Below are 24,802 nucleotides of genomic sequence, written 5' to 3'. Positions count from 1 at the left end.
AAAGCCGTCTCCCAAACATGGAGTCTGCCCTACTGAGCAGGGTTGGGAACTTGGATTCTCTGCTTACTAGGTGCTCTCTCTGGATGGAGTGATTTCTACTCCGTGAGCTTGTTGCTTCAATTGTAAAATGAGATTAGTAAAGATTATCTTAATGGCTAATTATAAATGTTAAATTGGAACACAGTAAGTGATTAGCTAATAGTAGCCCTTATTATTTATTGCAATGGTAACAAGAAGACAGATCACTTAGCACCTAACATTTACTCAAGAGTGATGTTCAAAATGTTTAATAAAAGTCTGGGCATAGTAGACATCATCTCATCAGAACAAATGGTGGTCCTAGTCCTAGGAGCAGAGGTTCCTGCTGTGCCCTGCATTAACCCTTCAGTTGCTGGATTGTAGGGAATGGAGATGGGTGTTTCAAGGAGAGCTTGAAGGGATCTGAGTGGCAAGCCGGGTACTCAGCCAGCTTCAGGCACAGGTTATATACCACCCAAAGGAGACGAACTAAAATATTTTAATTGCAAGTAAACTTGTGGCAGTAGAAATAAATTAAATATTAACCCTGCATATAATGCCTTGTACTACTACTTATCACGTTATCTGCACATGGCATATTCTCAGGTAGGTTACAAGCTGGTAATTGAATGTTGAAACTAAATCTTGTGCTTCCGACTTCTCCAAGTAATAGAGTCAGTTATCAGAGGTGTTCAAGAACCATTTGCTGTTTGGTTGTCAAATAGAAGATATTATTATGTATTATTTGTATGTATCACTCATATTTTGACAACTTTTTAAAAGGGATTAGTGGTGATTTAACACACAGGACAATGGATGCCTTGGAATCACATTAGGTCAAGGGCAATAATACAAGATCCATTGAAAGTAATGGCAAAAACCGCAATGACTTTTGCACCAACCTAATAGTAATGAAACATGGCAAGTCACGTTGTGGTCTGTCTACCACAGAGCCCAGAGCATTATAACAACCAAAGCAAAAAGGGAAACTGGTTTGTTGCACGTATTCAATTATTTAGTAAAAGGAAGGACATAGGAAACAAATATCTCACTCTAAGAGAAAATAATAATCCTGATAATTATTTGAGAGATTTGAACACCATGATGTGCATTGTCTTGAGGAGCTGACATTCTCTCCCTCTTCATCTTCACTCCCGAGCTCCTGACCCACCCAACCATGTGCCCTGTGTCCCAGCTATTGCAGAAGTCTTGGTGTGGACTCATCAAGCCATAGCCTTCCATCCCATGGAGTTTTTGCAGAGGTGAACCCTCTGCCTGAAATTCTCTCTCCTCATTTTCTTCCTCCATCGCACAGTCCAATTTAGCCCTCTTTGACACCTGACCCCACTGAGCTGGCTCTCTGATACCTCCCGTCCCACCCACAGACTAGGCCACCTACACCCCTTATAGTCATCATAGCTCAGCAATCGATTCTGAGAATTTACCCCTTCTGCCTTCTATCCTCAGTTTTAAACCTGTATGCTCCTATCTGGCTTCAGTTTCAGGACCTGGTATCTGGATCCTTTCTCTGGAACTTCTAGATGGAGAATTCATGTGAGCAGCCTGTTGGCTTTTGATTTGGCTTCTCCCAAAAGCAAGAGTAGGCTTTCAGATCATCCCTCTTTGTAACAGATACTACAACTCCAGGAGGGCATCGGTGTACCTTTGTGTGAATTAGAAAGTTGCCCAGCTTCGTCCATGTCCCTACAAAGGACATGATCTCATTACTTTTTATGGCTGCATAGTATCCCATGGTATATATGTACATTTTCTTTAACTAGAAGCCATTATCCTCAGCAAACTAATGCAGGAACAGAAAACCAAACACCACATGTTCTCACTTACAAGTGAGAGCCGAATAATGAGAACGCATGGACGCAAGGAAGGGAACAACACTCACTGGGGCCTATTGGGGGAGAGCAGGGGTGGGAGAGCATTAGGGAAAAGAGCTGATGCATGTTGGGCTTAATACCTAAGTGACAGGTTGATAGGTGCAGCAGACCACCATGGCACACATTTACTTATGTAAAAAACCTGCACATGTACCCCAAAACTTAATTTAAAAAAAGTTGCCCGAAAGGGAGAGCCAACTTAGAAACCCTAGGGCTGCATGGTTCCACAGCCTTTTCCTCAGGTGGACAGCCCTTCCTGCCAGGGCACATGGTTAAGGGCGTGGAGCATGGAATGAGCCTCAGAAAACCCCCATGTTCCCCTCTTCCCCCTACCAGTCGTGGGTACCTGTGTGTACCATGCAGACTTCACATCCCTAGGTAAGGGCTCAAAGTCCCAGGTTCCTGGGGCAACTCCTCTGCTCACAATGAAAAGCAGAAAATAAAAAGTCTTCCCTAGTTCTTCCAAGTGAAATCTGAGTCTTTCCTTTGAACTTAGCTAATGAATGTTTTTCCGTTAGACATGCTATTTCACATTATGAATTTGTGCGTGCATGTCTGACTCCCAGGGTTATGAGACCTGAGTCATCTGCATATTTCTAGAGCCTTTCATCTACCTATTACTGCTCCAAAAAATTCTCTTAAATGAATCAGCCTATGAATATACAGCAGAAAGTTTTAATGAGTCTCCTGATTTTCTTGATTAGCTCCATTACCGACAATGGTCAACAGAACTGCAATTGTGCTAAAGTCTTTCTGTTCCTCAGGCACATGTTAGGTCAGGAGGATCTGGACAGACCTTTTTTGAGGGTATAAGCTGGAGTCAAGTCTAGACAGGATATCCAGCTGATCGTTTGGTCAATGTTTTGCCAAAAAGAGAGAATGTCTCTTAACTGGCAAGTTAATTAGAAGTAAATCTTTATGCAAGATTAGGATATAGTTCTTAGAGGAGGACTTAGAGAACACTGGATTAAATTTTCTTCCTCTTCCTGTGACTCATTATATGTTTCTAATTTTCTTTAAAACCATGGGCCTATAACATCAGAGAAGTTGCTCACTCAGGGCCAAGCATTGAACAAGAGAGGTGTCCGAATCTGCAGCTGTTGTGTGCCTCAGTAGCAAGGTTCAGGATTTGCTGCGAGGTATGTCTATTTAAAAGTATTACTTCCTTTGAGAGGAAGTTCTATCAATAACTTCTCTAGGCCTTACCAATCAAGAAAAAAGGGAAAATCAGTCTTACCATTTGTCTACATAAGGTACATTCGGGCACATTTCAATCTAATCTGTCTAAACATTTCTCTTGGGAGACAGATAGACTTGTGTGTTTGAATCATGGAGGTCATTATGTGTTCAGAGAGCTCTTGCCTCTGGTTGAATCCTCCTGAACTCTTTCCATCACAGTTTTTAAAACAGTTAAACTTGAAGAAAATGCAAATTTCATGGAAAATTTTTACTTGTTACCCTCACATCTTTATTCCTGAAAATGGTAAATAAAGAAGGGATAATAACCAAAAAAGAATAAACAGTAACTTCTATAGAAAAGTGTTCATTTGGTGATAGTAGAATCTATCGTAGAACTGAAGGTGTTGCCATTGGATAGAAGCATGAATAATTTATTTTTAATGAAACAGGAAAAATGTATATATTGTCATAAAAAACTATTACAAGGTTGTAATAGTGGTGGAAACATCTAGAAGGTATTTTGGCTGCTAGAATTTCTTTCATAAAGCAAGAGCTGACCTCATCAGATAAGAGTGTAGATTTTGGAGGTTTGTGAAGGAAGGACAGGGTCTGAAATGGTCATCTAGGAAGATGGCAGATTGAATGGAGAATGGAAACACCTAATACAATTGTTGAGCAGCCGTAGGAGTATGTAAGAAGCTGGCAAACATGCTTCTATATGTGAACAATCTGCATGATAGTGTGTTTTACACCACTAAGCTCAAGTAAGTATATAGAGGTTCAAGGTACGCAGAGAACGTGCACTAGGATTGTGGTGTTACTAAGGGAGTTGAAGACATAGGTGAGGGATTGATTATAATGTTTTACCATGAAATTTAAGCTGGGTAAAGATACAAAAGAAGGTAAGAAATAAGAGAGGAATAATGTAATACAAGAGGGGCAGTAAACCTTAAGTTCTGGTTACTGGTGTTGGGATCTTAGAGCATGTAAGCTAGTGAAGGGGCGGAATTAGAGAGGAATTGAAATTGACATTATGGAAAGTTTGTGCTTATTAGTAATGGTAAGTTCTAGGATACAAATATGATTGTTGGGTGAGCTATCCATGTCAATATTTAAAGCATCGAGAGTTATGAAAGTAGTCATGTGGGACAGACAGCCGAAGTTCTATGGGATGTGAGATGAGCCTAAGTGTCTATGATATTTGTTAGAAGGAGGATGACATCAAATTTAAATCTGTTGTTCCTAGGGATGAAGAAGAAACGTCATTGGAGCTAGGCGTTTTGGAAGAAAAGGGAAGAAAAGAGATTGGATGTGACACAGAGGGTATCTTTCGCATCTCCATAGTATTAGGAGTAAGGAAAGTGAAACAGCTACCAGTTGAGAATCTTACAGGAGAAGCAGTATTCTTGAGGGTAGGGAGTTCCCTAAAAGCACTAATAATACAATAAATAAAATGTTTTTTTAAAAAAAAAAAGAAAGAAAAGTGTTCATTTAACATGAAAGTAAACTGCTTCTTAATGTTTCTCAATGGCTAAAACAGTGTCTGGCACATAGTAAGAAATACAACGTATGTATATGAAAGAATGACTCTGATAGGTAGCAACTGAACAGTATTGAACTATGATTATCTAATAATGTGAGCCAATAGCTACCCCTAGAAAAATAGCCTATGAAAATTAAACTATCCCTTTCAGGTCTTATGATGATTATGAATCAGCAAACCCCTACATCACCTTGACAGTATGAGTCTTTTGGCTCCTGGGTTCAAGAGATTTCAAGTACACATTAGTCTGCTGATGAAGTCCTAGGCTTCTTATTGGTGGAACTATACAGAAGGATAAATCACAACAATGATAATGAAAGTTATCCTTGATCTCCTATAATGCACCTATGACATTTAACTCTGAGACACAGCTGTGAATATTCACTTTTATATGTGAAACTAATTCAGGGAGTTAGGGGCAGAATCTTGATTTGAATCTACATGTATCACAGACACAAAACCTGTGTTCTTTGCTTTATTTTATTTTATTTTATTTTATTTTATTTTATTTTATTTTATTTTATTTTATTTTATTTTATTTTATTTTATTTTTTGAGATGGAGTCTCGCTTTCTCACCCAGGCTGGAGTGTAGTGGCGTGATCTCAGCTCACTGCAAGTTCCGCCTCACAGGTTCATGCCATTCTCCTGCTTCAGCTTCCCAAGCAACTGGAACTACAGGCGCCCGCCACCACACTCTGCTAATTTTTTGTATTTTTAGTAGAGAAGGGGTTTCACTGTGTTGGCCAGGATGGTCTCGATCTCAGGACCTTGTGATCCACCCACCTAGGCCTCCCAAAGTGCTGGGATTACAGGTGTGAGCCACTACGCCCGGCCCTCTTTCCTCTATATTTGCACCAACAATCCAAGTGTCTCCTATAAAGGAGTCAGGTTAGGACTAAAAGTAATAAACCCTTAATTTATAATGCCCTATTGACATTAACTAAAATCACTTTCACCAACCTGCTCTTACACTTACCAAAGGTAAATTGTCCAGTTGCTGAATAATACCACCACCATCACAAAAATGAGAAAATTAGTCTCCTAAAACAAATCTTTTGTGACTAAATATTGTTAAAGGCCATAAGGATGATTACCAAATTAGAATATTTGCCTTTAGTTCTTCATCCTGTCTAAAAGACAGCTTTTGATTGCTATGGTGTCTATTATGTTCCACTGAATCCTCAGAATGAAAGCAAAATGCAGTTATCTATCTTTGAAATTTAGAATTGAATGATTCTATGGTTGCCAATTACCCAACACCACTTGAATAGGACTGGCCTAGATGATCATGGCTCGCCAATTTCCTTGCGAGGGTAAGAGTAGATAATCAACTGACTAATGAGGATTGACTTCTACAGTTAATGAGCATGGAACTGGATGTGCCTAAATCAACAGAAGAGGGATTTTGATGGCATCACCTTGTAGCCCCAGAAGACAGAACTCTCAAATCATGAAGGTGTCAGTGGGCAGAATTTGTAGATGACATACAGCATCCAATGGATTACTCCTATTCAGATATTGCTTAATGAAGAATAAACAAGAAGTTTAACTGGTAGGAGAAAAAGGTTATAAGATTTAATGAATTAATTTTAAGCAAGAATGAGTCCAGGATTCCGATCTTAGACAATTAAATAGTGTCATTAATCCAGATGATAGAGTATTCATTAATGTTGAAATGACTAAAACAAAAGAAACTGAAGGTTTAGTCTTCAGAACAAAGGAAAACAAAATTAAGAACATACCAGTAAAAACATGGAAATATATCATTAAGGTCTTTATCTAAATCAGAAATCACTAAAAAAAATTGTACCATGAGTAAATGACTAGTCTGAATTTTAATGCCAGAAGTTACTCTTGAGGATAATGGAAAAAAAAGGTTCTTACCCTTCAGCGGATAGCATGCTGAGCCCTGAACAAATTTTATGACTTCTGGTGCAAATCTGACCCAGTCAGCTTGCCTCTAGCAACTGGTTAATATTACTCCAAGGAAACCACACTTAAAATTCTTGGAAGTTCCTTTACCATCACATCAAGTTGCATTTTGAAGCTAAAGCCCTTTGAATCCATTTGTACCTTGTGATATTCCCTTACTAGATTTGTTGTTGTTGTTGTTGTTGTTTGTTTGATAGACATGATTTTAGGATTTTGTCAAGGAAGCCATCTATGACCCCAATCAATCGAAACTATAAGGATCAGGGTTGAAAGAACCATAAGTTTTCTTTGACAGTTTGTGTATCTAGTATTGAAAGACGTTAATGTTCCTAACCCTCAAAATATTTATTTTCAGTGCTATATATTTTAACAGATCACACACTCTTTCTAAAATGTTCTCCGTTTTTCTCCCCAGTGGAACCCTAAGCTCTATCACCATTCTGTCTCTAGTATTCCTTAAAGCAAGGAATGGGATGACAAGCAAGTTGTGAAACCTCAACTATCTACAGTTTAACACCAAGGAAAGAACACTGTTTAAAGAGATGGGAAAGATTATCATCGGTGTCTTTCAGAAGTCATCAGAGGAAGTAAAGGAGAAAAAAGAGGAGAAAGCAGAAAGGTATAGGAAATTACCAATTGAAGTATGAAAACTGAAGAGTAAGGAAAAAAGTATTCAAATGTTCATATTGAGGTTTATATACTATTAAGAAGGAGAAGGGTAACTTAGAAATTTTGTAAAAAGGAACTTTTAAAAAGGATTACAAAGTGCTTATGTAAAATTATTTGGAAGAAAGTCTTAGGCACCAGTCATTTATTCTAAAGCAGGAGAAGGAAACTTGTATATCTGTATTGCAAAAATATTTATGGTAAAAAGCACCTCCAGGCACTTCATAAATCGAAAATGGGTAAAATATGACTCGTATGCTTTTATGCTTTATAAAATATGTAGATTTAAAGCAATGTTGGTTTTAAGCAAGACAGTTGCTCGAAGTAATTCTTGAGACCATGGCTCTATGGCAAATATCAAGTTGTGGATAAACGCAATTATCTGAGAAATCATGCAACTTACATTAATAGAGCATCAACCTGTAGGGCAAGACTTTGTAGATTCAGAGTATGTAATCATTGACTTGTCCCACTGTAGTTGAGGAGGCACTGAAAGACTTCATCTACCCCCAAATATCTCCCTTTCTGAATTAGAATTAACACCTTTGAGGACCACTGTTTTTAATTAAAATATAGTTAGAAAGCTCCTGCTAGAATGCATATCAGCTACCCATGCGGGCAACACAGCAATACAAAAATGATCTATTATTGCCTTAAGTTGATCTAGTAAAAATCTTAGGTAAACCTGGAAATTTTATTGCCGACTCCAGAGGGTACAGTAAAAGGATAGAGCCATTTTGCGGAGGAAGAATATTTTAAGAGTTACAGACTTGAGTGAATTCCTCAGAGAGGAAAGAGCCAGAATCCTGGACCTCAGATGGGGCTTCCTTAGGGCACAGAGCCTTTGCAGGGGAGGGCCCAGTAGAAGAGTATGGAGTGATAAACACAATTTGCCTTTTTAATAATGTTCTCCAGGGATGTCCCTGCTGGACTTTCTGGAACCTTATTCTAATTTTAGTCACTATAAAACAAGGATAATTTGGTCTGTCTTGGTCCTCATGAAAACGTACCCTACTACTGAAGTATCATAAAAGACTTGAAGTAGACTGAATACTTGGACATTTCCTTGTAGCTAGGAAATTTGACCCATCATTGGAGTCTGATATTCAGGTGACCTAGGAGGTCAAGACTTGAGTTATTCACTCCACCATCACCTTCCTCTCCCACACACATATTTGTATAAGAAGTAATAGTCAAGGACTAATAGCTAAAAAGAGATGTATATCCAGTGACCAATGAGCTAAATGGCTCCACTGGATCCACAGGAGAAGAGCTTTATAATGTAATGCCTAGATGTGCTCTCACCGGGAGCCAATATTCTAAAATAGAAATAACGATAGGAAGTAAAGCAGGGGCTTTCCCCCTTTTTGGTGACTTCAGTGAATGTTGCCTGGCACGTGGACACACTTCCTCAACAAGCCATGGCATTGTTTTTTCTCCTTGTTTTTTCCTTGAATAACCTTTCCACTTTCCTCCAATCACTGAAAAAGAACCAATATCTTCTCAGTATGTGTCCCTGAACATTGTATTTATGAAAGGGTGGTGTCACCTCCCAAAGACAGATTTGGTAGGCAACAAGCTTGGGGAAAAGGAAATGTGTATTCACTGCTGGTAACACAGAATGGAAAATCTCAGCGTAAAAATAATCTGGTTAGGAATTTTACGTATTCTTCAGTGTTCTCCAATTCTGACTTTCAGCAGCGGTGGATGAGAAAGACTAGAGCAATTCAATGCTTGTGACAAACTATTAATTTCAACAATTAAGCAAGAATGCTGTTGATGTAGCTTGGACTTTGATTAATATTTGTTATTTTAGGGGGATTTAGTGGAGAATTTTTCTAGTACAATAACTGCAATGCAGATATCCTTGGTTTGATTTAACACTTTGCCTTTGGGGACTGTTAACTCTGATACTGTTCCTTAGTAACCAGCATAGGTCACCAGTAGAATAGTTACCTGGACTAGATAGAGGAAGAGGACAAGATAATCAAGGATGTCTCTGAGTCTTTGACTGTGTCTTCATTGGGAAGCAATTTACTTTATATTCTCTTATCAATATTGAAGTATCCGTAAGTGTAAATCTATCCCCAGCTCCCTACAAACGTGGAATGCTTTTTATTCTTCCCAGTGGATTATTTAGAAAAATACAGCCAGAGTTTCATTTCAGATAACTTCCCCAAAATAATAATAATAAAAAAAGTGTGTCTTTTGAGGGTCTGCCATGGAATGAAACTTGTTAGAAGTGAATCTATTTATTTTATTTAATTTTGTTGGAAGCTCCGTAATCTTATTGTGAAAGCCCCTACCTCTAAGGAGGGCTGCTAAAAAAGAAGGAAGACTGTGGGTTTTTAATCTTATTTTTTTCCCCTCCCTTCCCTTCTGTTGGTGAATTCTATTTGTATTGCAGAGATTGAATTCTCAGTTCAAGTACGTTCTTGTTAATAAAATAGACGTGGGTGAGTCCTCTAAATCCCTGCACATATTCTTCTCAGATAAAAAAAAAGCCGTCTGCTTACTAAATATTAATTTTTCTTTCTTGTTGGCACTCTCTGAGGAAGAACCAGCTCAGGGCAGGGTGAGCTGGGGCAGCAAATGTCACAGGATGCAGAAAGAGGTCAAGTGTATCACTCCTTTGAACTTATTGGTTAGTTTTAAGTTGACCAAAGCTACAGCAAATAATTTCATCATTAATCCTAAAAGGAAAAGGGATGGTGACAAACAATTAAGAGTTGGTTAAAAAAAAATACTAACACCTGTAAAATGTCTTTCTTTTTGTGGTTGAAAGTGATGGTTTGGAGAGAGTATATGAAACTCCTTCAATTAGCAGAGCTATTCCATTTTTATTCATATTTTCTAAAAAAGAAATTTTCATTCTTAGACGATCCTAATCCTGTTATGAGGCTGGTAATGTGTATCATTTTTAGCCCTTGACATCATTTTTCATTTGGCAAACTGGGCCTTCCTTATCAGTTGTTTTAAAATGTCTTCCTCTGTGCTGCTACTGACTTTTGGCATTTTCATTTAAGCATAGTTTTAAAAAAAGTCAAAGAAAAGATCATTATTTTCCCTACCTCGATATAAAGATGAACCAGTCAATCATTCATGGAGTACCCTGATCACATCTGATAGTACAATTTCAAATGTTGATAATTTACTTTTGATGCCAATTAATTATAAGTAATCATAAAAACAAATTAAAAGCTCTATACTTATTGCAGGTTTTCTTATGCTCCTGAAATAATGCATTTTTATGCATCTGTTTACTTGCTTTGCAAAAAAATGTAATAATCTATATTCATAGAAAAACAACTTTAGTGCTCTGCGTCAAAGCTGTAAACTGTTATTGGTTACTTGGGTTTCTCTTCCCCCAAGATATTAAAATGGAAGAATGAAAGTGAGCTACATCAAGTGAAAGAGATTAATGCATTTCAGGGCTAACCTAAAAGCAGGAATTTAGGATTTCTTTTTCATTCCTGTTTGCTTGTTTGTTTGCCTTTTTAAGAGTCAAATACACAAACAAGCAAACAGGAAAGAAATATTTTGCTCTTGAAAATTGGTTGGAGGGTGGAGGACCAGCTTTGTCTTGCAGGCCTAGAAGAGGTATAAACCCCAAGAGACACTTCTACGTTTTCTCTGCCAGGGGAAATGGAGGGGGTATTGCTTTTTGGGTTCTGTTCTCTCCAACAAAGAGGTCTTTTCACCCCATTTTAGAAATGTGGCGAATGGAACCACAGTGTTATCTTCCCGCAGAATCACTATTCATACTCTAATTTGTCATTGACTCCTCCTCCTCCCACCTCCTTAAAAGTTCAGCTGGGAGGCAGCAGAGAGTAGTGGGGAAATGATGGGCAGGAGTCAGGACACCTGTGATTCTGGGGTGGGCTCCTGACTATACCACGTTCTACCCAAGGAGAATCACTGACCTCCATGGATCTCAGTTTCCTCATCTGCAATGTGCAATCTATGTCTTCAGTCTTTCCTGTATCAAAGCAGCTGCTCCACATGAAGATGGGATGATACAACTGTGCAAGTGGCAACAAAAAGAGAAAAGCAACAAAAAGAGAAAAGCAACAAAGGCTCTTTATTGAGGGTGTGCTACAGCAAGGGAGTCAGCCACAAGCACCTGAATTTTGGCAGAGACTTAAAGGCAGGCAGGAACGGGAAAGCTTTAGAGTGGAAAACAGGGAAAACGTCAGGTATTCCCTGATTAGAGCCTGTTGAAATGGAAAAGTTGGAAGCAGGCTAACTAGAAGTGGGGTGTGCTATGTGATTAATTAGAGGTGCATATTTGGCTTCCTCCTATTGGTCCAAAGTTGGAAAAAGGGACAAAAATTAGGAAAGCTGCCAGTTATTAAACACATTCTGGCCACTCGGAGCTGACTGCTACAGAGGTTATTGTATAGCTTCCTAGATTGTCACTAGAGACAGCCATCTGGCTTCCTGCAGGTCTGACTTCTAGCAGCCTGGCTTTCTAGGTTGTTTACAGTAGATAGAAAGTTGGTTTCCTGGAGAGCTTGCTCCAGGTTGTGGATAAAAGTTCTAATTTTATATATGGTCTAGCCATTGGCCGCTTATATACTTAGTTTCCCTCAACTGCGGGCATGTTAAGAAATTGCAAACTTCTCAGTGGTCATAAGATATTGTGAGTTGTTTTTGTTGTGACTGATGTGTGAGTAATGTATGCATGTGTTTGTGGTGTGTGTAATGTGTGTATGTAGTGTGTGTGTGTGTGTGTGTGGTTGTGGTGGTGGTGGTGAGACACTGGGAAAGACCAGAATAAGAATTTGAAGACAATAATGCAACTTTAGCCTCTGATTAGTTGTATGGCCTTGAACAAAAGAATCACTTTATATTTTAGTTCATATTGGTCTAAAGAGAACTCCTGCAATAAACCCTTATCACCTATCATCTACCTCACAGGGAGCAACCCAAAACAATGAAATCACATACTTGGGAGTGCTTTGCAAAATGCCATACGCCTATTATCACCATCTTCATCACCATCATCACTCTGATGGCTCGTGTGTATTGAATGTTGAAGACAGATACCTGCACCTATAACATCTCACTTAATCACTCCTATACCTCTGTGAAGGCAGATTATATTTTCTGCAGCTTTGGAAAAGCCTGTCCTATCTAGCAAGGATGAAAAACCTCAGGGAAGAGACTGCTGGGCCTGGTTTATAGGTTTCAGGCCCTATCGCTTTCTAGGGATACCTGTACACAGCACGCTTATAGTTTACAAGGCATTGCACATCTACCGGGGGGAACTGGTGGGAAGTGTTCCCATCTCCAGAGCATGTGGAGTAAAAAGATTTTCATTTCTCTCAATTTAGTAGCCATTCCCTCATTCATTTCCCAAACATCCTTTGAGTGCCATCTTCTTATTTGGGTATCTGCCACCTTTGGGCCAGGTTACACTTGAAGATGGTATTAGGCAAAGCTGGGACTTGTGCAGGAGTAGAGTTAAATTTCTTCTAACTATATTAAGGCAGTCTAACTCCAAAAATTGCCTCTAGGGTAAACCCAGAATGAAATATAATTTTTGTGCACACACATTTCCCATCTCCTACCCCAAATGAGATTCTATCTCCAGGCATAAGTTATATGTTAAGTCTGGCTATAAGTCTTGTTTGAACCTGAAGAGGTCTCTGAAACCTGGTCACTCGATTTGTAAATTCTGGGGCCACCTTGAAGCTGTTAGAAGTCAGCTAAATTTGAGGGCTAGGCTTTAATTTCTATGATCAGCTTTTTTAGGTAACTGAAGCTGCAGTTGTTAGTTACACATTACTGTTCAGAAAATTATTGCCTTGTAGAATTTTAATTGATTTTCACAAAAATGCATTTGGTTTATCTACACTAATAATTTGCATTTATGAATGTTTGGTTTGCCCTTTTTTAGTTCCTGAAAATCCTAAGGAACAACATGTCAAAGCATATGTTGCTAGACCTATTTCTAGACCTTTGGAAATACCAGGGAAGTCGTAGGCACGGAGGGGCAATGTGGTAGAGTGCCTTGCAGGCAGGCACATCTGGTAGAACCTGGCTGCAGCACATGTGACTTTAGGTAACTGAAACTCCACGGACCTTAGTTTCTTCATTTGGAAACAGGGGGATTAAAAAACCTACTATGATTCCTAGGAAGTTTAAATGAGGTAAAGTTAAAAGTGCAAGCAGAATGTCTGGCACCGAGTTAGCACATAATAAATGTTCCTTCCCTTTTCTTCCGCCCCCTGACTTTTAGAACATGTAGCTAAAAGAAGGAAATAATCTCTGTTCCTAAGATCATCTTTGACTCACTTCCTAATATTTTTAAAAAATCCATCCACAAATGGATTTTTTGATATATATATACACACACACATATATGTGTGTGTGTGTGTGTGTATATCTATATCTATATATATCTATATATTAACCTTTCTCTTCCCTGTTCCTCTTTGTTGCACTTTCCAAAGGGAAGAAGCAAGTCAGGCTCATCAGACCCCCCCCAAGTCATAGGGTCTCCTCTAGTGCTTATCTGGGAGTACTTACCAGACACTACTCTCCTTTCCTTGTGCCATCTTTATCCTCTCATACTCACCTTATTCGGCTGTGCACTGATCCCATGGGAGGAGCAGAAGTTGGGAAAATGGGGTTCTACCTCTGCTTAAGATCTGTGTTGCTGGCCTGGAGGCATTCTCGTGAGCAAGGAAGCATCACTTTGATAACAGAATGGCTTCAAGCTGGATTTGGTTTCCTGGTTTGACATTCCAGGGGTTCCTGCTGCCTCCATCTTCAGGGTAGAAGATGTGTTGAAAGACAGTGTGCAGCCACCATGACAATCAAGCCATGTCTCATTTCAAGTCAGGGCTGGAGGAGCACAGAGCAGGGAGAATACACTGGGTTCTCTTTCAGACAACGTTTCACACGTTTTAGATTTAACAATACCCTAAAGGCAATCCACCCAGTGCCTTACTTTCATAATCATCAAACATGTTTGTAAGGGAGGTTTAATCAACATAGCTCTCCTTCATTGGCTGTTAACCCATTAAAGTGTTATTTTAAGAATTAGCTGCCATCAATTTTGAAAAATCACAGAGTGACTAAATATCCCAGTGTCTAGAAAACAGATCTATGCCTAATGACTGGCAAGGAAACCCCTTAGCCCCAGAATAGAGAACATACTAGACTACCTCATTTAATACCACTGTCTGTAACCCCCAAGCCCCCACCTCTGACAACCCCACCAGCCTACACATTCAACCACATTTAGCTACGCAGAATAATTTCCTGGCTTGGAATCATTTTCGCATAGGCCTGACCAGTGAAAGGAAAATTCTCAGTAATTTTTCGTGTTACTGTAAGCAGCCAGCAAAAGGCAGGATAATCACAATTAATATTCGAAGATATATGCAATGTTTTTCCATTTATTAGACTTTTTTAAAAATAACACCTCAACTGACACTTAAAAACAGGTTGGTGGTGACTTTTAAATTATTATTCTAATTTTACTGATGAGAAAGTTGGGGCTTAGAGAGGACACTCAATCTTTTCAGGAAGAAGTTGTCAGAACTTGAATACGATCCCCTCTGACTCTCAGTCCTGCACTTGATTATGACACTGTGTGTCTTCAGTCTCCACAGGGTGCCCTAGCTCAGGTGTGTGGGACCAATATTGAGGGTGTTGCTTAAATGGAGTGGAGGGAGCAACCCCAATATGCTCTCTGGCTTACCAGACTCTGGAATGAGCACCACACAAAATGGTGGCATTTATATTTGGAGTATGTCTTCCTTCTCTTTTATGTGCTAATTTACCTCCTGCTTGCTTTTTTATCTCCTTCTTTATCCCCATTGTAGATGCCCAGATAAGTCATTAAAGAGTATAAATGGAAAAAGAAAAGCAGATAGGTTTATCCTCAGTCCTCAAATCCCATCACTTCTCTGACCCTCCAGGGCATTTTTATGATTTCTGCATTTGACTGCCTGGTATTTCTGCCCAGAGCACAAAGAGTACAAACCCCGTAAAGTGCTGAATATATATACAACCCAAGCAAATTCATGAAGACTATCAGAGCAGAATAAAAGCACAGTGTTTTAGGAGGCATGGCCTTGGAGAATCACCATATTCAGAAGCATTTACTAGACAGGTGAATGCTAGTACTTGTTGATGGCTGTTTATTTGCTCCAAAACAGCAACAGAGCCTTCATACCAGACCCTCAAAAGAAATATACTCTAGAGAATTTTTACTCCAAGTGAAGAGCAGGTTGTAGAGATGACAATAGCAAACAAGTCAACTGTGCAGGCTTGAGCCGAGAAGATAAAATGCACAGTCCAGCTATTCTCTTACCAGAGCACCATCTAACCCAAGTATTCTCCTGGAATTGGGCAGTCTCATTTGGAGTGCTTTTGACATAATCTGCAACTCACAGAGTAAAACAGAGAAAAGGAAAAGAAAGAACGCACCCAGGACAAGCTGCTTTCTTCACAGTTATGTTAAAGGCCAGTCTCGACATAAGGAAAACCATAAACCTAAGAAGCAAACACAAAGCAGAGCAGAAATTGGAAAACTTCAACAGAAGAGGCTATCATTCAAAATTGGGATAAAGGTGACATTTGCTCTTTCTAAACTTGGAACTCAGATAAATTAAAAAGGCTGACGAAAGAGACTAATAAAAATGAAGCTGGAGTGCTGGATGCAGGAGTCTGGTTTCTCTATGTTTTGGGCAGGGTGTGAACAAACTTTCCACTACAAAGAAATTTAGGAGAGCATTGGACAAAGGGCTGGGAGCTAAGCAGGAATAAATACAGAAAAGATTAGCGTTGAGGGCTCCTCTTTGGCAGAAGCAGGGGAAGCCATATAATAGAAAGGTCTAGAAAGCAGGCAATCAGATCCCAACAGTGGAAATGGTCTCCTCAGAACTTATATTTCTGGATTGGTGGTGTGGTGATGGCTTAACTATAGCCGGCTTTGAAAGGCAATGACCCAGGACTTTTGGGAAGCCCATCTGATATATGATTTCCTGATCTTACAGTACATCCTAATATAACCCATATCCTAGGTATGAGTTATAAAACAACAAAATGAAAAGTCATTTGGCTCATCCATTCATTCATTTTTTTCACTTCTCGAGAAGAATTTATTAAGTATTTCATGCCGGGTACTGTGCTAGATGCTGGGAATGTAGACACAAGGAGCAAGTGCTCTCTGCCCATTGAGAAACAGACAGCCATATATTCAGACAATTATAAAATACTGTGATTAATGATAGAAGAAATAGCTAGGCACAATGAGAATAGATAGTAGAAGCATGAGAAAGCCTAGAGAATCAAGAATAGGGTATGATTCTTTTTCCCAAAATAAGAGAAATAAGGGGACACTTTTCAGGCACATTTAGTACATATTTGATGCAATAAGCTCTTTTTAAAATCAATTTTTTATTGATGTATGATAGAGTTACAGCAAATTTTACAAATCTTGTGTTCTGCTAAGCTTTTACATGCATACATGTGAGTCATCACCACTCATATCAATACACAGAGTATTCCCACACCCCAGAAGGTACCCTCATGCTCTTAGTCAATAGCCTCTCCCCAGAGGTAACCACTGTTCTGACTTCTGACACGTTGGATTAGTTTTGACTGACATCAACTTCCCAGAAATGAAACTGTACCGTATGTATTCTTTGTCGCTGTCTTTCTCCACTCATCATTAACTTGATGAGATCCATCCAGATTACGTAAATGTCTTTATACTAAAACGAGGTGGCAGTGGAAGTTGTTCCTGGATTTTAGGATTTTTCTTGAGGGGAGTTAATTGGCTGGGAAAGGGGAAACAGATGGTAGAGTGAAACAACATAAAAGTTTAGATTCAGTGAGGGAGGGTTTCAGTTTTGCAGAGGCCACTTGCTAAGTGTGTATCTTGAGAATATCAGTCTCTGAACTTCAGTTTTCTTCTCTGCAAAATGAAGATAACACCACCACCTACCTCACAGAGCTGTTAATATAATGTATGTAAAAAAGATCAGTTCTAAACTGTAAAGTGCGATACAAATAGATTTTTAACTGTTTCATTATTGTTTCTGCACAAATAGATACATGTGTGTATTTATGAATGGCTAAAGATATGTAAAAGGCAATTTTTCTATCATGCCTTAGCATACTCTTAGCAATCAATTGGATTTTATTACTCAAATGCAATTTAATTAACATTCAACAACTGCCTTGTTAAATTTAAAAATTTATTCTAGTTGCATGTAATCTGAAGCTAAAACATGAGTTAGTATTCCAAGTCTTGGGATCTGGTTGCCAAATCAAACAATACTTTGAATTTACCAGACATGCTAACACCTGTAATAATGCACATTAAAAAGTGCCCTACCTTGAGCCTCCATTTCCTTCTGTTACAAGTCGTGCATTGTAAAACAGCAAAGGCAAACATTCCACAGAAGGAAGGAAAGGTTTTAGATTTCTTCTCAGTTTTTTTCCTTTTGATTTGCAGTTTGTGACCACAAAGGGAAAATGCAGAGATGAATGTCTCTTGAAATAAGAAGTGATAGGAGATGGCTAGGACTGAAAAGCGTCCATTTAAGTTAGAGGAAAGTGAAACTTTGAAAGTGACTTTTTAATTTCTTGAATTAATTGGTAAATATCTTACTTGCTCTTCCACAAGATTATACATTCAAAATTAGAACATAGATTCATTCAAATTCTCTACCAACTGTTGTACATTCTCTTGCTGATGGGAAAGGGAGAATTCATTTTCTCAATGGCTACATTGCCAGCCATCATCTGGAGGGCTCTGTCTATAAACATGAAACCAGAAACGTTGGCAGGAGGAGACGTTAGCCAATCCCCTACCAGGCTGTAAGTAATACTACATCCTCCACCTGGCACCATTAATAATCCTATTCAATGAACCCCTTATTATTAATATTACTGGCATAAAAAATGACCCTGCACTTACAGGTGTAACTTAATGAGGCACATGTTGTAGCCAGATGTCTTACAAGGCCAACTCCACCACCACAGTACACATCTTTGTGCATGTTTCATAAAAGGAAACCATCTGAAAGCATTCACTTCAAGAGCATATTCATCACGTAGTATGGTCAGTTGAGGAGTGACGTTCTTTTACTTAAGTTTAAACAGATGGATCAAACCTGGGAATTATATTCAGCATACCTTTAAAAAATTAATTATCTGATTTAAACTGCCAAATGCATTTTCTTCTTTTCACCCTCTTCATGATAATATTGAGGAGTTGGCAGCATGGGCACAGCCCAGAGTTAGGGGGTGTCTACCATTCAACCGGCTCCCACCTGCTGCCTTTAGAGACTGGGCTCTGTGACAGAATTTCTTTTCATTCTCCGCATTTGCTAAAATCTAGAACAGATTTTTGTCAAAACTCAAGTGGCCATTTCGAAGGTGATTTAAATAATAGGAATAGCACCTAATTGTGACAATGTAGATGTCTTGTGCAAACTTTCTGGTCTGGGTCTTCCAGAGGAAGTAAAGTGTCCTGTGGCCATAGATGTTGCCTGTGCATATGACACCTTACTCCACAGGAGATACACCTGCTTTCCACGGCCAGCTAATAGCACGGATGCCCTTGTGTCAACTAGCATTTGCAGGAATCACATCTAGAGTACCAATTTGTTGCCTCTCTAGTTCTCATTAGCTCTTCTGCAAAGGGTTCAAAGTTGGTGTCGGTGGTGGCTTAGATGGAACCACTAGGTTAAAATATATAGAATGTAAACTAGTACTTGAAAAAAGTATCATGTGGAGATAAGAGAAGAGCCTAAGAAGAAATATAGAATAGGGAACAATCACTCAAGGCCAGACATGTGGTTGCCCTCCAGACGATAAAAGAGGGGGACTTTAGACAGGCTTTTAATTCTGCACTCCTTCAAACTGATGGTCTCTAAATATGCTCAGAAAAGAACAAGAGTAGGACGTTATATGAAGGGAAGGGCAGAGAATAAGGCAGTGGCTGGCAGCAATCAAAGATCTTCCTTCCCAAATAAATTCAGCTTTGGCCCCAAGCTCCATGAGAACCCTGATTTTAAAATGACCCAGTCTCGTTTGAAGGTTATTTAAAGACCGTCTGTTGACCTCAAGCATGTCTCATAGGGGAACGCATCTGCTTTCCAAGCAGCTCGCCAAAGAATCCCTTCCCTCAGCATGTCGGAGTCTCCCTGAGAAGAGTATTAGAAATGCAATTTGCTCCATCTTGCAACATTTCTGGTGTCATTGGATTCCCTGTGGATGTTCCAGTGTCAGTAAAATGTTCCTAGGAACACTTGAATGCATTTATGCATTAATGTACCATGTACCTATTTAAGTGGTCCACTCCTCAGTCCAACTCTGATCTTGGTGTGCAGGGCAGCAGTAAAGAGGTGAGGAGATCTAATTTTCTCATTCAACTACTTCCCAGGACTTGAATTTCCCCTCCCATATCCCTGCTGCTGCTCTCTCCTAGTATTCATTCAGGGAAGGGCCACTTCGATTCCTTTCTCTTTCTTTTCATCTCTGTTAGAATGTTTATCAGAATGTCTCTGTCTCTGTATTTCCCCCTACACACACACACTCCTCTCTACCTTTTCTCATTCTTCTCCCTCTGCAGGCAAACTTTCTCTTCCAGTGTTCACCTGGCAGAAAACCTGGCTGCTTAAGTTGCCAAGATTTACATATGACCGCCTCACTGTTCTCTCTCTTGAGAAAGAACAGTTTTTCTTCCATGGTCTTCTCTTCCAAAACTCTCCTGGAAGGACTCTTGTGGACTCCCTTCTCCCAACCAATCCCTCTCCCTCTGAGAAAAAGTGGTTTAGATTCTAGTGTAAAAATCAGCTGGTAGTTGTAGCCAAACTTTAAGTAGCAGAACCTTGGGAAATCACCAGGTGATCATGAAGAAACAGGAGGTTAAAACTATATTGTGGAGTCTCTGGGCACAGCCAGAATATCTTACCATCCTGTTTTCAACAAAATGTTGTTTCTAGAAGAATTATCTTCATGATTAATAAGTCAGGGGCATGGAATAGATTGACTGGAGCTGAGAGGGAGTGGAGCCAGAGGCACAAGTTTAAAGGACATTACTTATCTACAAGGATGTCCACTACAGAATTATTTACAATAAGGGAAAGATTAGCAAATATAAAAGTGTCTAACAATCAGGGATGAGCCAAATAAATAATAATAATAATTAAGACAGAGAACCATATGATGAAACACTGTGTACGCAACAAAAATTCTGTTATGGTATATTATTTAGGAAACATACTTCAAAGCTCATGATTTTATAATATCTAGTCTCTTTGGAGAGACATAGATATCACATAGCACAAGTTGAAATCATTGAGCCTAGAAACAGCTGAATTTCAAACCTGACTTTGCCAAACCCAAACCAACTTTTCTCATAAATACTATCTAAGCCTGATTAGATAAGCCTGTTAAATCTCTTACTTGTTCTTTTTCTGGTAGAAATGTATGCAATCACTACATGATTTTCCAAGAATTTGGTCGAAATAATTGTTATTAATCTCTTGCACAAAATACATTTTTAATCATTCCAGCTGATCCATCAAATCATTTGGCACTGACTACTTTCAATTTAAAACACAACCTTTGCTTCCTTTGGAACAAAGTTTGGGAAAACATACTGTTGATGAGATAGATAAAAATCACACTATCTCTGGCTAGGTTGTACCTTATCAGTGGAAAAATATAGCACTTCAGAGTCCACCGCTATCAATTTGAGCATTCTTTTGTAAGTACTAAGCTGTTTCATGGACTATTAGCTGTTTGAAGGAAGTCATGCTTTAAATCATTTTTTAAAGCCAGTCTTAAGAAAAGTGGGGAAGCACATTAAATGAGTAAATAAAGTTCAAAGAAGGTTGTGGTGGTCAATGAAACAATGAGCTCTTTGCTGATAGAGCCTTCAGAATTCCCTAGCCTGGAACCTCTGCACATCCTTATATCCTTGGTGCAATTATGCACTTAGCAAAAGTAGTGTCTTTTGTGAGATATCTTCCATCAGGGTTCATGGAACTGGCTTACAAAGAGGCATTGCTTTAATTATGGTACAGGAAAGAATAGAGCTATGATCTCGAAAGGACAGAATACTTGTAAAATTTATGTAGCTCTTTAATACAAGGCGCTTTGGTTTAAAGTGTGGGGGATTTACATGTGTTAAGTGCTCCTACAAATCTACTTTACCCTTTCTTGGAAAAGGGCAACACAATAATAATAGTTAAATTGATGTGTAAGATGTCTGTATGGTAGAGCTGCTCAAATCAGTAAATATTACACAGTTGACTAACTGCCTCTGTTTTTAATCTTTAAATATCTGCAACGAGATGCTGTCTGCTGAGTGAGGGGCACTTAGCCCACGCTCTTTAAACCTTTGTGGTCTGGTTCTATATTATGAACAGAAGATTATAAAATGGAAACACCAAATGGGCTGCCTGCCCGCTGTTGTTTCCAAAGCCGGCCTACCCTGCATGTAGATGTCAGAATATTCTTTCTCAAGTAACATTTTCAAAAAGAGTGCTTTTCTATTGAATTTTATATCCTATTTTCATCTCTCTGTCCTTACAAGCCTCCAACAACGTAATTGCACTTTTATTTTTCCATTAGAAAAAAAAACTCATTTCTCATTTTTCTTTAGCATAAAACTTACAAGCAAACTTTTCAAGTATTAACTAGCTCACTTGTTCATTTTACACACACACACACACACACACACACACACACTCTGTATATGATCATTACTGTTTTTAAGAGATTTTAAAAGATATATTCCTGTCTTCACAACTGCACCCCTACCAACTCCTTGCCCTCTGGGCCTCTCCTGCCTTGTCTTGTCATGAAATTTTACTCCTCTTTGGCTACAGTTGATGGGGGACCAGGACTGCACACCTGACCCATGACGTGGGCCATTCAGATTCTTTCTCTTAAGAATAGGAACTATGAGACAAGAGATTAGAGGTCATGGTTCTCCCTGGCCCATGAAAACATGGTGCAGAGAGAGACCGTCTGCTGAGAAAAGCAAGAGAATGGAGCAGATGGTAGATCATGTGGCCCCAGAGAGAAAAAAGAGACTGAGAAAGTAGCTGCTTAGCTCCTGATGATTTTCCCGGTCCCAGTTCAGTCTTCAGAGGACTGACTGTACTTCCTGCACTGAGGTTCTATGTGATATCCCTGTATCGTTATAACAAATCCCTCTGGTCTTAAATTAAGTACAGTAGATTTCTGTTTCTTGAACCCAAACAAAATGCTAAGAAAATGTATACATATTTATGTGGAGCATGCAACTGTATTTATCCCATATTTATGCACATGTAGATATCACTCCTATTCATAGATGATTGATGCTATATGCAAAGTAAGTTTAAAACAGTGGCAAATACAAAGAGTTGATTTCTTCATTCATATGACTCTCAATTAACAAAACAGGCAGTAAAGGATGAGTGTTCAGTGAAAGGAAACCACTACATAGAATCCAAAGACTTTGGAAGAAGAAGCTTACATATCCCATAGACTGGGTTGGTCAACTGAGGGCGAGACTTATGAGAAGGAGAATAAGAACTGTATCTCGCATCCCAAAAATCAAACAAGTAGGGTTTAAGCAGGCATCAAGAATAAGAAAGAGAAAGAAGTCAGAAACAAAGAAAAAAAAGTAAATGAGAAGGCTATGGGGTGTTTTCTGGGGAGTTGGCAAGTGATTTAAAAACCTTACTATGTAGAGGATTCAGATTGCAAGCTGCTATGTACATGTTTTTAACATTCTTTGCAGGGAGGCCCAATACCCCTGAGTTGGAAGCTCTTTGTGGACTAACATCTTAATTTTCTAATGTAGAATTTCAAACTGATTGGATTGGTAAGGGTTATTTACTAAGCTGATTGATTTTTAAATAGATACTAATATTTTGATAATTTGTAGAAATAATAAAATCTGCACAATAACAGCTTTTATTTTTTAATTTTGAAAACCATGTTTATGTATAAATGATCAGCCATTATCTCCAAGTATGGTAGAATATTATCTTTGTTTCTTTTTCCTAGAGGCAGATGCAAATTCCTGATTGTCTTCACTGGAGCTTAAATTTCACACACACTCACAGGCACACACACACAAGCACATTATAGAATGTTAATGTAATAGTGGCCTCATTTAAGATAGGAGAAAACAGAAGACCAGTGACCAATGAGGCTGGAGTCCAAAGTGGTTGAAATTTCCAAAGGAGTTTGCAGTTAAAGGACCTGGGCTCTGCAGTCAGAGGACCTCTCCTTCTTCTAATCACTTGGCTATGGGCAGGCGACTTCAATGGCTTCAACTATAAATGGAGTTACTAGGAGAACCTACCTCATGGTGCTCTTCTAAGGATTAAGTGAGAGCATGCATATGAGGCATCTAGCATGGTGCCTGATTCACGGCATGCATTCAGAGCAGATTGTCATTCGTCTTAGTCTGCTTGTGAATCTGTAGCAGAATACCACGGCCTGGGTAATTTACAAGTAATGGATGTTTATTTGGCTCACAGCTCTAGAAGCTGGGAAGTTCAAGAGCATGGCACCAGCATCTGGCAAGGGCTTTCATGCCACATCATTCCATGGAGGAAAATAAAAGGACAAGAGAGTGTGAAAGAGCGAGACAGCAAGAAAAGGAAAGGGGGTCAAACTCACCCTTTTATCAGGAACACACTCTATTGATAACAGCATTAATCCATTCATGAGGGAATACCCCTCATGACCTAGGCACCTCTTAAAGGTCCCACCTCTCAACACTGGTTGCACTGGGGATTAAGTTTCCAACACATGCTTTTTGGATGACATAATTAAACCATAACACACTTGTTATTAGGTCAGGAGATTTCCCAAGGTCAGAACAGTGATAGAGCTAAGCCCTGAACTTTTGTGACCTTCAAACCAGGATTGTTTCCACAATTTGTAATATAAGGATATTTAGAACCTACTTTAAAAGTGGAGGAAAGAATAAAATTATTTGAAGATGGAGTGCCCAAAAACTGTGCCAGACAAGTCCTTTGAAACTGTCCTTCACCTAAATTTGAATTAAAAAAATTGTTTTTGCATTGTGTGATTTGGTAATACGGGGAGTATAGGTGTGTTTTTAATTGCTTTTCCTTTGTCAATTCTTATATAGTCTCAGTTGAAATTAAAGACGTGAGACTTTAATCATAATGAAGAGAAGGCTTGAATCCACATATCTCCAAAGTCCAGGTCTGGTGGAAAAACAAACAAACAAACAAAACACCAAAGCTCAAGCACAGGGAGTGGAGAAGAGAAGAGGCTGTATCAAAGCTGACAAAGTGGAAATCCTGAAGGGCAGAAGAGAATTCATCTGCAGATACCATCACTTCCTATTAAATCATTTTCTTATACCATGGTCAAACTTGCGGAATAAACCCTCATGCTTCATTCTGGTTCATTCTAGAGTTGAGAGAGAGGCATCTAGGACATGTCATCTATGTGCATTTGAATCTGATGATTTGTCTTTATCACTTACACAAGAGAATTCACAGCCATTAATTCTTCAAATATTGCTCTTCCTCCAATAACCCTATTATCTCTTTC

The 24,802-nt window shown here is 38.9% G+C and overlaps 1 long non-coding RNA gene across 1 annotated transcript; it reads left to right on the top strand.

The window, feature by feature from the left end:
* Positions 1-6,985: 6,985 nt before the first annotated feature.
* On the top strand, positions 6,986-24,548 carry LOC117098794. The gene is made up of 3 exons (XR_004443602.1): positions 6,986-7,184; positions 23,004-23,087; positions 24,372-24,548. It is a non-coding gene; the product is annotated as an uncharacterized LOC117098794 (long non-coding RNA).
* Positions 24,549-24,802: the final 254 nt, after the last annotated feature.

Source organism: Trachypithecus francoisi, unplaced genomic scaffold (assembly GCF_009764315.1).
Source record: "Trachypithecus francoisi isolate TF-2019V2 unplaced genomic scaffold, Tfra_2.0 Contig01474, whole genome shotgun sequence".
Taxonomy (NCBI): Eukaryota; Metazoa; Chordata; class Mammalia; order Primates; family Cercopithecidae; genus Trachypithecus; species Trachypithecus francoisi.
The sequence above is the reverse complement of the archived record's forward strand: the minus strand, read 5'-3'. Positions and strand labels throughout refer to the sequence as shown.